Here is a 17200-nt window from a genome sequence, read left to right on the forward strand (position 1 = left end):
ACGGTAGCTTTCATTTCAAGAACGAGACGAGACACTCCCCCTAATAAACAGGGAGCGGGTTTTTAAAAACAAACAAACCGATTTATTGACCTCATTAAAAACTGTCCCGCAGAAAATGCTAACTGCTGAATAGCTATCGCCGTCACGTCAATCAAAAACACGCACCTGTTTTTTTTTCACACTTTACTATTTTCCAACTGCGCGTCAAGGCTTTGTTTTTTTTTTCACGGGCACCTGTTTTTTTTCACATTTTACTATGTGTGTCAAGGCTTCGGGTTTTTTTCACACACACCTACAAACACCCGAGCAACGCCGGGTACCCCTCGTTAGTCAATAATATAAATCTCACCTGTCTGTTTAAATGTATGCATGTATGTATGCCTAAAATTTTCGGCAGAAACAACGGATTTTCATGAGATCAATAGCTTTTTGAAGCTCGACTCTTCTGATGACAAATATTTAAAAATTGGCTAAAAACATTAATTCCTTCACCCTCAACTGGGAATTTTTCTACAAGAAGTGGTCGCTTTTTTCCCCCCCGATATTTTTTAAAGTAATCCCCTTTTTTAGACTGACTAGTCTAAATTTAAACCTTTGCCACTTCTGGTTTGGTGATGGACGAAACGGCAAAGACGTCACATTTTTTTCATGGTCTTTTCTTCCTTTGTGGTATGGGTTTGAGCCTGCCTGCCTGCCTACTACCACTTTTTTTTTTTTTTTTTGCTCAACACACACCTCCAAACACCCGGGCAACGCCGGGCACCCAGGCTAGAGAAAATATAAAGCACCACTCATCAACGACGAATTTAAGGCAACTTTATTAGGTTGTCTGGAAAGCGTTTTAAAAGGTACAGGTTTTGGAAGTCTCTTTACAGGTCTATAACCTGTTAATTTAAATCACAAATGTAAGTGTGCATCTTTTTTTTTTTTTTTTCATAATTGAAAACATTCTTTGGAATTTATTTACTTTCATGTAACCAGCATCACAAGAAAATGGATTGCAACAAATTTAATGTTCGGATAGTCATGCTTTTTCTCGATTTGGGAAGTGTATGGTGACAATGCAAGAGGAGAATCAACTGTTCAGAAATGGTTTTCAAAATTCAAAACGGGGAAACTATGACTAGCATGCGCGGAACCGCTCAATAATGGTATGCCAATGTCTTAGTCGGGCTTACCTACGATGAAAATGAGTTCGTCCAAGGGCTACAAAAAGCTGATACCAGAATCATTTGGAGAGTAATTGCCAAGGTTGCCCTGGTAACGTGCCGTGTTGAGTCATTATATTCGCGTTAGAATCGACAGGTGTTTGGATTTGAGTCGACGGTGTTGTCCGCGATTATGTCGTGTCGTGTTATGTGGACGAAATTGTTTGGGGTCATGCTGTGATAAATTTTTTTTCTCTTCTCTCGTGAAGCAACAGAAACATGTCTTGAAGATAACACTCGCAGTGGAAGGCCCTAACAATTTAATACTGATGTTTTGAAGACCAAAATCAAAGAAAATCTAAACATTATGACTAGAGCACTTGCGCAAGAGTTATACGTTTCGAAAATTACAGTTCATGGTCATTTTCATTAAATAAATATTACCAAGGCAGGAGAAATCTTATTTCTATCATCTTTGTGTGCTTAAAAACGCTCGAAACATTCCTGATAGCCAAATAACTGCATTTACGAGAAAATCACAAACGCAAAAAAAAAAAAAAAAAAAAAAACATACATACCTTATTCAGATTTAGGAAATTGCAAACATTGTCTGTAAAAAAAAGAAAAGAAAAGAAATTCACTTAATTTATTTAAACAAAATCAATTTTAAAACGAAAAAAGGTTAGGGTTAGTATCAAGTCTTATTTCCTTTACAGACATTATAAAACAAAGATCAGTTTAAACAATCTATGATATATATTAGTCGGGGAACATATATATTTTTTGCATATTTTTTAATTCAAAAGCTCCATGTTTGTTAACATACGACAGAGCATATATAAATAAGCATTTGTTTTTTTGTCTTTTTGTTTTTGTCCTCCGGTGTTGCCCGGGTGTGGAGAGGTGGTATAGTAAGGATACTGAGCCAGAGCCAGACATCAAAAAAACAGCATGGCTACTCAATGGAAAAATAAAAGGAATAAAATGAATGGAAAAAAAATCCTATAAATAACTCTGTTTAAATGTTAAAACTTTTTTTTACAAAATTGGGAAAAAAATAGTCCGTTACATGGGCGTTTGTAGGTGAGTGAAAAAAAAAAGTGCTAGAAGGCAAGCAGGCTTGAACCTGTGACGCGAAGGCGGAAAAGAAAATGAAAGAAAACCTCAGAGTTTACTGCTGCGCCATGACGTGAGCGGAAGTGCAAAGTGTTCAAATTTAGCGATGATAAAGAAATGAAGGAGAGTCGTGTAGGCGCAGAAATGAACGTCTGGCTGCAGGCCAGTTAAGCTTTCAGCTTTCTGCCCTATACTCGTTTCTCCACAATGTTGGGGAAAACCAGCTCCAACCAAAAAGGGAGAGCTCTGGCAGTGTCCATATAAATAGCAATTGTCTGATATGAAGGGTTTCTTCCACATTGATCAAAGCTGATTGCCTTCTAGATGTCCCGGCCCTGAAGGCCAGGCGATTGACTTTGCTCTGATTAGTTTCACTTTATTTATATGAGAAAGACAAACAAATACTTTTTAAAACTAGATCAAAATAAAAATAAAGACAATGTCCATTCGCAAATCGGAGATATTATACTCTAGGAAGTATAAGGAAACTTCAACAAAATAATAACCTTGAACTTACCCACATATTTCTATTACTTTTATGCATGCTTGAAGTGGTTTAATTTTAAATCTTATCTATCTGTCGATAGCTCAAACGATATGGAACTCGGCTAGAACACTAAATGTTTTGGTTTTGATTCTAACTGATGACACTCAAGTCATTTTGTTTTAACTTTTGAAAATCACTACTATATATTAGGTACAATATAATATTCAACAGAGAATTGGTTCTGTAATAATAAATACAAAATTTTGATGAATTAAAATATATATTTAAGCGTATTTTACGACCATGCAAGCCCCACATCCCACGTAAGTATAAAAATAATTGTTAATATTTTAAAAAATACGATCGCCATTGCAGTGGAGCTGGAAAGGGTGAAAGTAGGAACACAACGATTTTGTGAGAATAAGAAGAACGTTTATATCAAGCAAGGGTTAGTGGTATAGAAAACGTTAGTAAGTCCGTGGGGGAGTCGTCTCGGTACGACATCCGGATAGCTCTCATTGAGTGGTCTAGACTTACTGGCTATATACCTAGTGGACAAGTCCATCTTGGAGGTTATAAGGGTGTGTATGTCCCCACAACAGTTATATAATTATTTCCACAGCCAAATAATGTCGCAGTTCACACGAGCTGCGACGTTGTTTGGCTGTAGAAATAATTATATCATCTCTCACATTCTATAATGGCTGAACAAAAGTAGAAATAAAATTAAGTAAATAAAAATACTTAGTTCACTTTTTTGAAAACAATATATGCGTGCATATATATATTTTTTAATTTTTTTTTTTTACATGGGGGTCACCACTTATCAAGGCCTGAAGGCCACTCAGGGATAAGGGTTATTGCGTGTACAGTAATCAATGAGATAGTATTGTAGTAATCATTAGTATTGGGGGTTTTGATAGAGGGTCTTACTTAAGGGGCCGGTTTGTCAGGAGTTTGTTTATGTTGGACTTGAAGACGTCCAAGTTGTAGTCAGGCGGGAAGCAGGCAAGCGGCAGAGAGTTCCACTGGCGTGCAGTTCTAAGAAAGAAGCTTTGCTCATGGAGTCTACGTTTGGATTTTGGCAAAGATAAAGAGTGGGGAACATGATTGACAGTAGTTTCAGACAGATGGGTGTTATCAATTAATGATAGGCATTAGAATCCAAAGTAAGCGGTTGAAAAAATAAATTTTACGTTTTATTGTTAATATAGCTTTATTCAATAGAATATCGACCTCTATTTTAATTCAGTTTTGTTTGGAGTTTCGGAAGTGGGTTTTCTCTATATATACATATATGTGAGTGCGTAAAAAAATTCAGCTTAGGTATTTCGACAGTGTCAAAACACTGTTAATTCACTGCCCGCATAGCCGAATAGCGCAATGGTTAGGAGCTCTGACTGTCGTTTGGGCGGTCGGGTTTCGATTCTAGCTTGAGGTAGTTGCTTATCTAGTCATGTGGATGACTGTGTATGTGTGAGGGTGTGCGTGTACATTTACATCTGTCGGCATGCGAGTGTTTAGGTATATATATATATATATATATATATATATATAACTACTTAATTTACTCACATAAATTTAATATACGAAAGTATAGATTTATGCGTAAACTTTAAGTATTTACTTCAAAAGTGCTCAATACATAGGTAGAGCTAGTTAGTAATTTATAAAATATATATGGCGATTAAGCTACACTGAATATAGTTGGATGAAACGCAGAATATTCAGTGTAGCTTAATCGCCATATATATTTTATAAATTACTCTATATATATATATATATATATACACATATGGGTGTATGCGTGTGTGTGCATATGTGTATGTATATATGTGCGTGTGTGCGTGCATTTTAGTGAGCAGGCATACATAAAATCCAGACAAGCAAAGATGTTACCCTTTTACCCCGTCCCATACCAAGTCTTATGATTTCAAAGGGAATTACCAGCTTTTGGTCAGTACTTTCCACTTATCTCATCTGTCTATATCTGGTCAACATTCTTCATGTGTATGTGTACTTATGCCTACAAACGTGTGTGTGCGTATTCTGTGTATGTACAAGCATGTGTGGTAATGTACACGTGTACATGCATGTATGTTTATATATGCGAGTGTGTATGTAAGGGAGCGTGGGTGTCCATATCAACATTTTATGAAAGACTTGGTTTTGTGTAAAGGCCACACAACTTGCTGACAATTCGCAGTCCAAAATATTGGGATGATCGTATTCAGATACATATTAACCTCATTGGCTATTCCAGTTGTTCCCCTGCTCTGTGACCTGCCCGCTCGTGTTTCTACAATTCACGCTGCAGAAGATCAAACAATCAGTCGAAAATTTTTTCGAAAGACTTTTTGTATTCGTACACGCCAACAAATAGGAAATAGATACATAAAAGATATAAATATGTATATATTTTTCGAATTGATTTTATATATGTATTAGTGGCCTGACGAGGCCATAGATCATACAACCGAAGCAGCAAAACTGAAGCTGGCCTGCATGGCACTATATATACAAATGTAGGCAAATTTTGGCATATTTTATTGGTTTGAAAATATAGATTCTTTTATACCAAATGTCATAAAATTTTAACCATTGATCTGAATTTAACAAATGAAGGCTCGTTGGATAGGTAATGACTTGATTTGTATAATGGCCTATGTGACATTTGCCCTTAAGGTCGCACATTAAGAGGATCATCGTTTTTAAATAGGGTGTGATTATGAATATCTCCAGTATCTAATAATCCTTATACACTGTAAAATTTACTTTATGTATGAAAACCAAAGAGAGGAGACATTACACATGAGAAATATTTGGAATCAAGCCTCCCCTTGCTGTTATTTCAGATTATTTGAAACCATAGCAGCAAGTGTTAGTCTCTCCTCCATCGCGGCCAGAGATTTTGGGGTAATATCAGATATTTTGTAATTCATATGCAAAACGAGGAAAACAAATGATTATGATTGAAACATTTTATGGCTGTAAAATGTGCCAAAAATAGGCTCTGGATGATCCACTTAATGTGTTAAATTCTGACTAGTATGTGCTCATCAACGTTTCGCCTATTTCGAGACTTTCGAAATAAAGACGAAACGTTGATGGACACATAACTCAGTTTGTTCCTTTCTATTTCTCTATTTTGTTGGAATACTATTTCCATTATTATATATATATATATATATATATATATATATATATATATATATATATATATATAAAAATGATGGTTATGAAATTTGCGCTTTGTGTTGTTGACATTTCACACGGAATTAAATTGTCGACTGTAGATATTTTATTAAAGAAATGTTTGAAGTGAAAATTAATTGTTCTTTTATCCTCAGGCTACAAAAATCAATAAACGCACACAACTATTAATTGCGTAGACACGCATACATGTACATACCTACACACAAACCTCCATAAACGCAATTGTTTCTGCCCCAAGTATACATGTATATTTAGAGACATGTACACACACCTGCTGCTGGGATGGGGCATTCTACGTTCGTGCAGAAAATATCCTAGCGTTGATAAGGGTCAAGAGAAAACGTTGAAGTTAAATTAACTCAATAGTAACCAGAACCGCACAGGATAGGCGTGCAGTCTCTATCCCTGCCTCTTTTTTTTTCTTTTTTCTTTTTTTTTTTATCAATTTGTTTCAGCTGGGGATGAGGCAGCCTATATGATACCAGACAGTCACCCAATAAATCCTTTTAAAAGGTTCTAACCGTCCCGGTATATACCCGGTAAACCAAGTACAAGGGCACTTTTTAAGTGCCCTTGTACTTGGTTCACAGGGTATATTCCGGTTCCTATAATTACTGGAATGGTGCTGATCTTTCTATTTTTTTTTTTTTTAATGTTGTACATAAAACTTTGGTATTATATACGACCTCTTCTCGGGTCAGTTTAATGCAGCATCGTTACAGGCACTAACTTCTACTAGGGTTGCTTCTAAAACTGGCTTGGAAGATGTCCGTTAAGGGCCGAGAGCTTTAGATCAAGCTAGTTTATGAATATATACCAAGAGTGTATGAGATGGGGGGAGGGGGGCAAGTAGTTGTTTTGTTCTCTACAAATTCACAAAAAAAAAAAAAAAAAAAAAAAAAAATCCAAAGGTAAACAGATAGTCTTAAAACAAGAAATTTTAGCTCAAGATAAGAAATTTAATCACTCACATATATAGACACATTTGCGGGTTACAATTTGACCAAGACATGACACGCAACTGCGTAATTGTGAGACCCAAGCTTTGGAGTAGGGTGGGATGGGGTAGGGGTTGGGGGATGTGGGGTCACGCTTAGGTAAATTCTCTCAGTTCCACCGACCTAGATTCAAAATATCTCTCAGATTATATTTCACCTACAAACGCGACCATATCGTTTACTACCACGCCTTTTGCTAAGAGCAAAGTGTAGAATCTGTCATCGGCCAGTGAAGGAGAAATCATTATAGACTTAATGCAATAAAAATGTCCCAATCCATAAAACCTTTTTATTTGTGGGAGAGCGACTTTGATTTTCTCACATTAAAAACCGGTTTTACTATTTATATACGGAAAATTAAGACACGGCAGATGTATTACAAAGTACAACTGCTTCTGTGTAATATCCAGGCACTACAAATTGTTCCCGTCTCCCCCCCCCGCTAAATTTTTTTATAGAAAACTAGCCTGGGTGCCCGGCGTTGTCCGGGTGTTTGAAGGTGTGTGTTGAGCAAAAATAAACAAAAAAAAAAGTGGTAGTAGGCAGGTAGGCTCGAACCCGTGACACGAAGGAAGAAAAGAACGTGGAAAAAAGAAAAGAAAAAACTGACGTCTTTGCCGTTGCGTCCATCACCAACCCGGTAGTAGCGAAGGTTCAAATTAAGGCTAGTCAATCAATCGAAAAGAGGGGTATGACTTTCGAGAAAATCGGCGAAAAAAGCAACCTCTCCTTGTAGAAAAGTGCCCAGTTGAGGGTGAAGGAATTAATGTTTTAGCCAATTTTTCGATATTTGTCGTCTGAAGCTTCGAGCGTCAAAATGATACCGATCTCACGAAAATCCGTCGCATCTGTCGAGTTTTAGGCATACAGACATACATTCAAACAGACAGGTGAGATTTATATTATAGATGAACAAGTATTTTTTTTTTCAGACTTAGGGAACCAAACATAAAAAAAATGTTTCTATAATTTAAAAAGATAAAAAAATCTTTACTTTTTTTTTTTTAATCGTAAATGTTTTTAATACTAATTATTTTGTTTTGTTACAAATAAATGAAAAAAATAAAAATAAAAATAAGGTGCTTATTCAGATTGGCACTTATGACGACAATTAAAACTAAATAAAATACAGAAAATTCCAAATGATGTACGTACTCGTTACGAAATGAAGATGTCATATTCCAAAAATCATGTAAATCTATCAAGTAATTTTATTTAAAACTAAGAAAATCAAACTTTACGATTTTTAGCGGTTTTACTACTAAACTGCATTGAACGTAAGACTTATTTTTTACCTCGATATGTCGATTGGTGTTGTTTCCCCCTTTTTATTTCATCAGATTTAATAATGGCCGACGAAAACATTACGACTCGCTTAATCGTAGGATTTGATTTTCTTGACAAATTTTTTTTTTTTTTTATTCAATTGTTTGATTTTTGGAATATGACATCTTCGTTCCGCAACACGTACGTACGTACATCATATAGACTTTTCTGTATTTTATTTAGATTTTATTGCTGTCATAAGTGCAGTTCTGAATACGCACTAAAAGTAAATATATCACCAAATTATTTAATTCCGAAATCTCGGCCCGCCAGTCTGAAAAAATAAATGTCTATTTTTTATAAATTTTTTTTGGAGAAAAATAAACGGCATGCTGGTGCATCTAAATTAAAATCGATAGCTTCTTGTTCTTGTCATAAGAATCCCAAATTGCTCGAATGACGTGAGTAAATAGCACACAAATAGAGAAGTAGCAGGAGCAGTTGTCCTGCTTTTTCATGATTTAGCCTGTCGTATGTAAAAACCCTACTAAAAACCGATCCCAAAACGAGAAATGTCTCAGAGTAAAAAATGAAAAGGCAAAACAAAAAGTTTTTTTTTTTATTACTCAGAATTTATTGAAGTAGAATGCTGATATTTCTTTTAGCACCCTCACATACAGTCAGCACGTCAGCAACCGCTTGATAAATGAAATACAATGTTTGTTAAACAAAAAATATTGACTTGTACGTGTTTTTTTCTTTTTTTCTTTACTAATATATGACTAATTACCACGGCCCGAGGACAACTAGAGGATAAAATATTTTAAGACATTTTCATCTGAACGATAGACGCAACCACAAAATACCTCATTCACTCTATGGATCTTAATCTAACTAATAAATCCCCAGCGTTTAAGAATCAAAACCATATTTACAATTTATAAACAGTTGTGTGTGTGTGCATGTGTGAAAAAATAAAATTCAATTTCATTAGAAAATAAAAAGTTTTTGAATTAAGAGAAAGATTGTTCGTGGAGTGGGGAAAACTAATCAAAAGTGTTCATATCAAAAACAAAAGATAAATCCTACTGGGTTGTTAGTGAGACCCCCCCTCCCCTGTACTAATCTAGGTGACTAGACCCCCCCACACACACACACTGTTTTCCGGGGAACCGAAAACAAGCAAGGCGATCCCTAATGAGGATTGGAGAAAATACCTTAATGGAAGTGGGAGAAAACAAAGCAACGGGTGGAGGATGGTTGGAAGGTGCCCTCTGAGTAGGGGAGTGACAACTCTTTTAGATCAGGAAGCCAGTATCTCCTGACAGCTTCATCAAGTGACACCAAACATTTCCAGGAACCCTACCGCATTCCACATTTGGTATTTGGGTCTTGAGATATCTAAGTTCATTTAGTGACCGTTGCAGGTTTCAAAGAGGTTCTCTAGGAGCTTAAGCTTCAGTGCCACAAGTGGCTCTATACCGATACAGTGTCTTTATTATAGTAAAAACGATCTATATATAAACCTAAAAAAATCTGTCAGTCTGCAGATTGCCCGGTCGCTGATAATGCAACGCAATTTAAAAAAAAAATTGCATCTGATGTGCTGCTGTGTCAAACGTGCGAACCAAAATTAAATACACTTTTTTCATCTTCATGCTTTGATAAAAGTGCAACATCTGTTCTGTCCGAATACGAGACAATAATATCCTGAGGTCTGCGTTCGCTCGGACATCTATCAAATGCCAATAAGTTGCAAAATCGGGCAACGGTTTCGGATAAATCCTCATAACAAGCAATATTTTGGAAGTACATTAACAAGGATATGTATATAAGTTTGTGTCAGTTTAAACAAGGGTGGTAAAATAATATTGTGGGGTCTACTTTTGTGCTGGACGTTCATAGAATAGAAATATTTTGGAGCACAGCACTATTCAACAGAGGAAAGACGCAGCTGTATAATCTCCACGGATTCTGCTAGTATAAATCTCTACTTATATATAAAAGGAATTTTCTGTGTGTCTGTATGAATTTGCTCTCTATGAACCTCGAAACGACTGGACCTATTTTTCCCCCCAAATTATTTTACACAAATGTACTTTATGTGTCTCTGAGTGTTCTTAGGTTTTGAATCAGAATATCGCCGATAAGTATAAAAAATCGATAATCGAAAAAAATCCAATTAAAGAAGGAACAGTCTGATTTTTTTTTTACTGAAGTTAACACCCTTATACAGCCTAACATAACGATTGCATTTGAGAAGTTTTCTCACTACACAAGCGAAAGGGCCTCACATATAAAATTAAAAGTAGGTCCTTGATAAAACAAGAGTGCATTTGTAATGAATGTTTCTGTTTAGAGCACAACTGAACCATGATACTTGACTTTTGCATTTTAAACTTTAATTCAATCCTCTATATATAAAAATAATTTTATAAAATCAACAGTAGGTTCTTTGCAGTGCAATGTAAACTGCAATATATTGTTGACTAAGTCACTGCTTCCTCCTGATTCACTGCGGTGGGTTCCCAACTAGAGCAGGCCATAAATAGATTTAATTGAAAAAAAAACGATTTCACTGATTTTGATGACAATAAAAGTATTGAAAATGTGGAATACTTATTGGTCCTCATTCAATCCCGGGCAATGCCAGGTCTCCCTGTGAGCATTATAACCTATTTCGAAGTTAACATTATTGTATACTAGTCTAGATACCCGACCTTGCTCGGTTGTTTGGAGGTGTGCGTTGACCCCCCCCCCCCAAAAAAAAAAGTGGGAGTAAGAAGGCAGGCTTGAACCCATACCGCAAAGGAGAGAAAAAACTTGAGAAAAAAAAAAAAAAAAAAAAAGTGACGTCTTTGCCGTCGCGTCCATCGCCAAACCGGAAGTGACGTAGGTTTAAATTAAGGCTAGACAATCGAAAAGAGAGGACGACTTTCAAAAATATCGGTCAAAAAAGCGGACCCTCCTTGTAGAAAAGTGCCCAGTTGAGGGTGAAGGAATTAATGTTTTTGGCCAATTTTCCAATATTTGTCGTCCGAAGAGTCAGCTTGAAAATGATACTGATGTCGTGAAAATCCGTTGCCTCTGTCGAAAGTTTTAGGCAGATATACATACATACATACATACATACATACATGATGATTGCAACGTCTTGTCAGACGAGTGCCACTCCCTCAAACATTTAAAATCCATGAGTCCAAATGTCTGAGGGAGTATCTATACAAATATGATGTTACAGAGTCTTAGCTTTGTACGACAGCTAAGTCTCTCTCTCGGCTCAAAATGTTGAGATTCAGCAACAAGCAAGAGCAAGATAGCCAGCAACAAATTAAACGGCAGACCAGCTTAATGCGGGTACTGGTCTTCCGCTTTATGGTTTTTTTAAATCAGAGATTTCCTTCTCCTAGAAAGGTTTCCTTCACCACGGCTTACGGGAGCCCTCTCTACCCCAATACACATATACACACACACACAAATATACAGGTGCTAGTTGTCCGTTGACCCAGAAAGAGTTCATTCGCCCTTTGCGCTATACATACATACATACATACATTTAAAAGAGTTCATTCGCCCTTTGCGCTATACATACATACATACATTTAAGCAGACAGATGAGATTTATATTATAGATGCTTTATTCCTCCCTCATACACTTCCGGTTTCATTTGATTGACACCCAACCATAAAATCAATATACAATATTTAATTTAATTGTGATTGAATCTGGTTTAAATTTAAACGAGGCTAATTTAGATACATCTACAAGTAGAGGGTCCAAAGAGAAAAAGCCACTGATGTCACATGAAAATATATGCTAAATTATTTTATATATCATCATAAACTGCTAGAAGATATATTTTATGTATCCATTTTCAGTATTTACTTAAATACTGCTTAATACGTTTTAGAGCTAGGTTATGAAAATATGACAATTAAGTTCCATTATCGAAAACATCTGATTAAAGAAGGAACAGTTTGATTTTGCCCAAAGTTAACACCATTATACAACCTAACATCAAAAGTGCATTTGAGAAGTTTTATGGCTGCACCAGCAGAAGGGCTCAGTATACAAAATTCAAAGTGCAATATAAACTATAATGTATATCAATTTATTTTATTGCGGGCTATTATTCTCATCTTTACTGGTTGTTGGTTCACAACGTTTCGGCCAACTATTCTTCTGGTCTTCATCAGGTGGTAACCGCGACGGATAGGAACTTTGAATCTCTTAACTGAATTCTCAGCAATCACTGCCATCCGTAGTTGTGGTCTCACCACATTTTGGCCAAGTGAGCCTCTAGCCGGCTTTGGGTAGGATTGAAACCGCTATTTTCAGATAGCCAGATTCCAATTAAAATAATAAATTATAATGTATTGTGAACCAAGTCATTGTGCGGAGGTATGTGAAGCTTTTGTTTAAAACTTAATTTTCCTCGGCTCGTATTAATGAAATGTTAAATATTTACTGACTTAAAAGTACCTGTAAAACTAAAATCACCTCCACAAGTTTATTTTTGCATTCGAGAAAATATTTGTACGTATTAGATTTTTTTTTTTTTTTTTTTTTGTAATCAGACCCACAACACACAAAAAAAATTCTTTAAGAAATTTAAAGAATCGGAATCGGAAATTTAGAACAGAATCGGTGAAAATATTGGAATCGTCCCATCACTAATAAATATACAATGATTATCATCCGAATTACTAACTCTACGGAATTGATCGACGTATGAATTGTCTTCGATGACTTTTGAGGTGGTTTAAAGACATAAAAATTTGTTGACATTACATTTGCAGACAACCATGTTGTAATCAGCAGGAAAGTAATCCTGCAGTATCGGGTTCTACAGACGGATGTCTTTACACAAAAACTCCGGCCACAGAAATTCTAACTGACGCTAGAGAAGAAAGGGAAATCTTTTTTTTGAGTTGTGGAAGCAATACGAGTTCTTACTGTGAATGTCTTACAAGGATGAAGCAGAGATTGGAGCTCGGTCGAACATCTCCCATGCATTGCATTTAGTAGCAGTACTCAACTGTATGACCAGTCAAGCTACAAACAAACTGAAAAGAATACTGGAAAGCCGGTTTATAAGAAGGCTAGGATTTTCCATTATGGTCTGAGGAGTAACTTTAGTCATCAATAAGCTGACTATGCAGCAAGTGGTTCAAACTTATAGAGGAATCTGACAACGGTATTAATACTTAACTGACTATAGCAGATTGAACTGGGTTTTAACCCTGTTTGCTTAAGCCATAATATGTGTTGTTAATTCTTACGCCACCAGTTAATCTACTGAACTCCAATCTTTGCTTCCATATAAAACCATCTCAACAAGAACTCAGCGTTATACCAACATTTCAAACAACTCCTTTCTTCCTCTGCATAACTGTGTAAAATTATGGCGTTGGGCGATGCCAGAATGGACAGGTTTGGGAATTGAAGTAACAAAAATCCCGGGCGATGCCAGGTTCCTGAAAAAATAGCAAGTGGTAGCAAGACCGGACATAGACAAGACGTCAAATGTTGAACAAAGAAACAGCAGCTGCAATCATAATAAAAGCAAAATGGTTTTGGGCCAGTCAGTTGGACAGTTATAGAGGGCACGCACGCCATACATTAGTCCGTCACTGTACAAGTCCATCTCTCTCTCTCTCTCTCTCTCTCTCTCTCTCTCTCTCTCTCTCTCTCTCTCTCTCTCTCTCTCCGTAACCTGCCATGCGTTGGTTGTCAAATAAACTTTTTTATAGACAAAAGAATTTGTCATTTACTTTATGTTTGGTGCCATTAATGTACAGGGGGAACAGATTTGATAAAAATAATTTTACTTGCATGGAAAAAATTCAGAGCTGACTTTTATACATACACTAGCAGGGAGACAGACGTTGCCCGGAATTAAATGATGACTAATGAATGTTTAACAATTCCATATTTTTATTGTCAGTGTAATCGCCCATTTTTCCATCAAATCGATCAATTGCCTGTTCTAATTGAGGACCCATCACAGTGCACTGGGAGGACGCATCACATGCCTCTATACAGTGACTTAATTCATTGTAGTCTACATTGCACTGTAGAGAATCTGCTGTTGATTTTATAAAATTATTTCTATATATAATAGCTTGAATTAAAGTTTAAAATGTAAAAGTCAAGTATCATTGTTTCAGTTGCACTCTAAGCAGAAACCTTTATTTTGAACGTGCCCTGGTCATATGAAAGAACCTACTATTGATTTAATATGCCGGACCTCTCTGTTTGCATGATTATAAAACTTCTTAAATTCACTCGTGATATTAGGCTGTATAAGGTGTTGACTTCTGTCAAAAATCACCGATTCTTACATTGGGTTTTTTGGATTACCAATACTTATTGAAGACATTCTGATACAAAACCTATCTAAGAACACTGCCAGATATATAAAGTACATTCTTGTGAAATTTTATAAAACTCGGTCCAATCGTTTTAGGAGTCCATAGGAAATTAACTCAGACACAAAGAGACCAAGCTCCTGTTATATAAATAATAGACATTGTAAGAAATGCGCACTGACATCGGTAATCAAGCAAAAGTTTTATAAACAATTTCTTTCCATGAAACACGTTACCACAGGACTGCTCTCTACAGATTACAGCATGCTTATTTTAAAGTTCAATATTAACAAAGAACTGCCAAGTAATCCTCTGAATGTATCGAATATCGTTTTTAATCTATAATTACATTTCTTTTAGTGTGTCTGTTCCACTCTTTCGGAAACTACTGGGTTTATCTGTTTGAAATTTAGTACATACCTTTATTATGATAAGGTGCAGTGAACTAAGCGTTTTAGTATCCATTTGATACACTATTAGGGATTAATAGGAATTAGCATTTAATGACAGAAAAAAAACAACAAAAGTACATATTTAACCGTATTCAACCATCGATTTAGCATAAAGTACCCATTCTAAGTCAACGGGCCATAACTTTTTACAAAAGTCTAGCTCTTTAATGGTGCGGTTACATCATCCAAGTGAAAATCTCTTTAATTCTTATCCTCAAGTGGCTTCTGGCCTTGATAAATGATGCACTGTCGATGTAATATAAACGTGTCATGTATTATTGGCTGGGCGAATATGAGTTGGGGATTATGGTGAACATGGGGAAGAAGGGGTCAACGAAGCTAAAGAAGGAAGGAGGGTGGGGATAAAGGATGACTTTTATGATCTTCAAATGAGTCAGTGTCTTTCTTAAAGTATTGTTCGGATTATTGATCCGCTGTTCAAGCCGCTTAGTTCAACGTTTTGCTTTATGGATTCTTTGATGTTAATGGCGTTTGACCATGAGAACATAGAAAATCGGTCCCTTGGATCATAATGCAGAGGCAGAGAGAGAGAGAGGCAGAGAGAGAGAGAGAGAGAGAGAGAGAGAGAGAGAGAGAGAGAGAGAGAGAGAGAGAGAGAGAGCAAAAAGTGGGGGGGGATAAAAACAAAGAAAAAAGAAAGAGCAAAAAAAGAAAGAGAGAGAGAGAGAGAGAGAAAGAGAGAGAGAGAGAGAGAGAGAGAGAGAGAGGGAGCAAAAAGTGTGGGGGATAAAAACAAAGAAAAAAGAAAGAGCAAAAAAAGAAAGAGAAAGCAAAAAAGAAAGAGAGCATAGAGAGAAAGAGAGAGAGAAAGAGAAAGAGAGAAAGAGAAAGAGAGAGAGAGAGAGAGAGAGAGAGAGAGAGAGAGAGAGAGAGAGAGAGAAACTATGAAAATGAAATTTACAATGTTTATTAGCTCATTAAATGTTCAAACAAGGAATGTGACATTTTTATTTAACTAATGATTTCATATGATGAGTAAAGCTTACTTTTGAAAGTTCATGGATCAAGAAAAAAGAATTCTTATATATTTTTTGTTTAAACATTTGATGAACTAATATTGTATTTTTTTGCCACAATTTCAAGTTGCCTTATATTAATGCGCTACTTATCACATAGAGGACATCTTCATTACGCGAGGATTTAATATAAATTATCTATATCGTTCAATTTTTGTGAATGTGTGTGTGTTTGCTTTCATATCTAGCAGAAAGTCGAGTGGCACTTCAGCGTAATTCAACCGTTTCTTCATTTATTATTGTTTTTACTTCAACACATGCAGACTGCTTGCATTCACCACAACACAGGTGACAACATGCCTTCCTAAATCTACACCACGTGTTCCTTGCATTGCGTACGCACATATACGCTAATATGTGTGTCGTTTGTATTAGCGGCTAATTAATATATTCTGACCATCCAGTAACGATTTATTACTAGTCTGGATGCCCGGCGTCGCCCGGGTGTTTGGAGGTGTGTGTTGGGCAAAGAAAAATAAATAAATAAATAAAAAGTATTAGTTGGCAGGCAGGCTCGAACCCGTAGCGCGAAGGGGGAAAAGAACGTGGAAAAAAAAAAAAAAAAAAACAAAAAAAAACGTGACATCTTTGCCGTTGCCAAACCGGAAGTGGCGAAGTTTTAAATTAAGGCCAATCAATCCAAAAGACTTTCGAAAATATCGGCGAAAAAAGCGACCCCTTCCTGTAGAAAAGTGCCTAGTTGAAGGTGAAGGCATTAATGTTTTTAGCCAACTTTTCGATACTTGTCGTCCAAAGGGTCGAACTTCAAAACGATACCGATCTCGTGAAAATCCGTCGCCTCTGTCGAAGGTTTTAGGCAAACATACAAACATACATACATACATATATTTAAACACAGGTAAGATTTATATTATAGATTACTTGTAATAATTTCTTACTAATTACGGATTTACCTATTCCACCTTCCAAGGCCTTACCTTCACTTTGCGAAGGTGTTAGTTTATTACTAATCGTCTGAGGCGCTTCTATCTGAGAATACAGACGGGGCTGCTCAGGCATTTGGGGAAGTGCATTTCTTTTTGTGCACTGGCGTTTCAGAATGTCTGACCTTCTGGAGAGAATGCAAATAGAAATAACCCACACAGAT

At 36.2% G+C, this 17200-nt stretch overlaps 1 long non-coding RNA gene across 1 annotated transcript in view; it reads right to left on the reverse strand.

The window, feature by feature from the left end:
* Positions 1-17200, reverse strand: part of LOC145254824 (uncharacterized) — a 146258-nt gene that overhangs the window by 62329 nt on the left and 66729 nt on the right. Inside the window, exon 2 of the long non-coding RNA XR_013863807.1 lies at positions 1727-1758. This is a non-coding gene — a long non-coding RNA (uncharacterized LOC145254824). The remainder of the gene's footprint in view (positions 1-1726; positions 1759-17200) is intronic.

The sequence above is a fragment of the Euprymna scolopes genome, chromosome 30, assembly GCF_053919585.1.
Source record: "Euprymna scolopes isolate OS-2025 chromosome 30, ASM5391958v1, whole genome shotgun sequence".
Lineage (NCBI taxonomy): Eukaryota > Metazoa > Mollusca > Cephalopoda > Sepiida > Sepiolidae > Euprymna > Euprymna scolopes.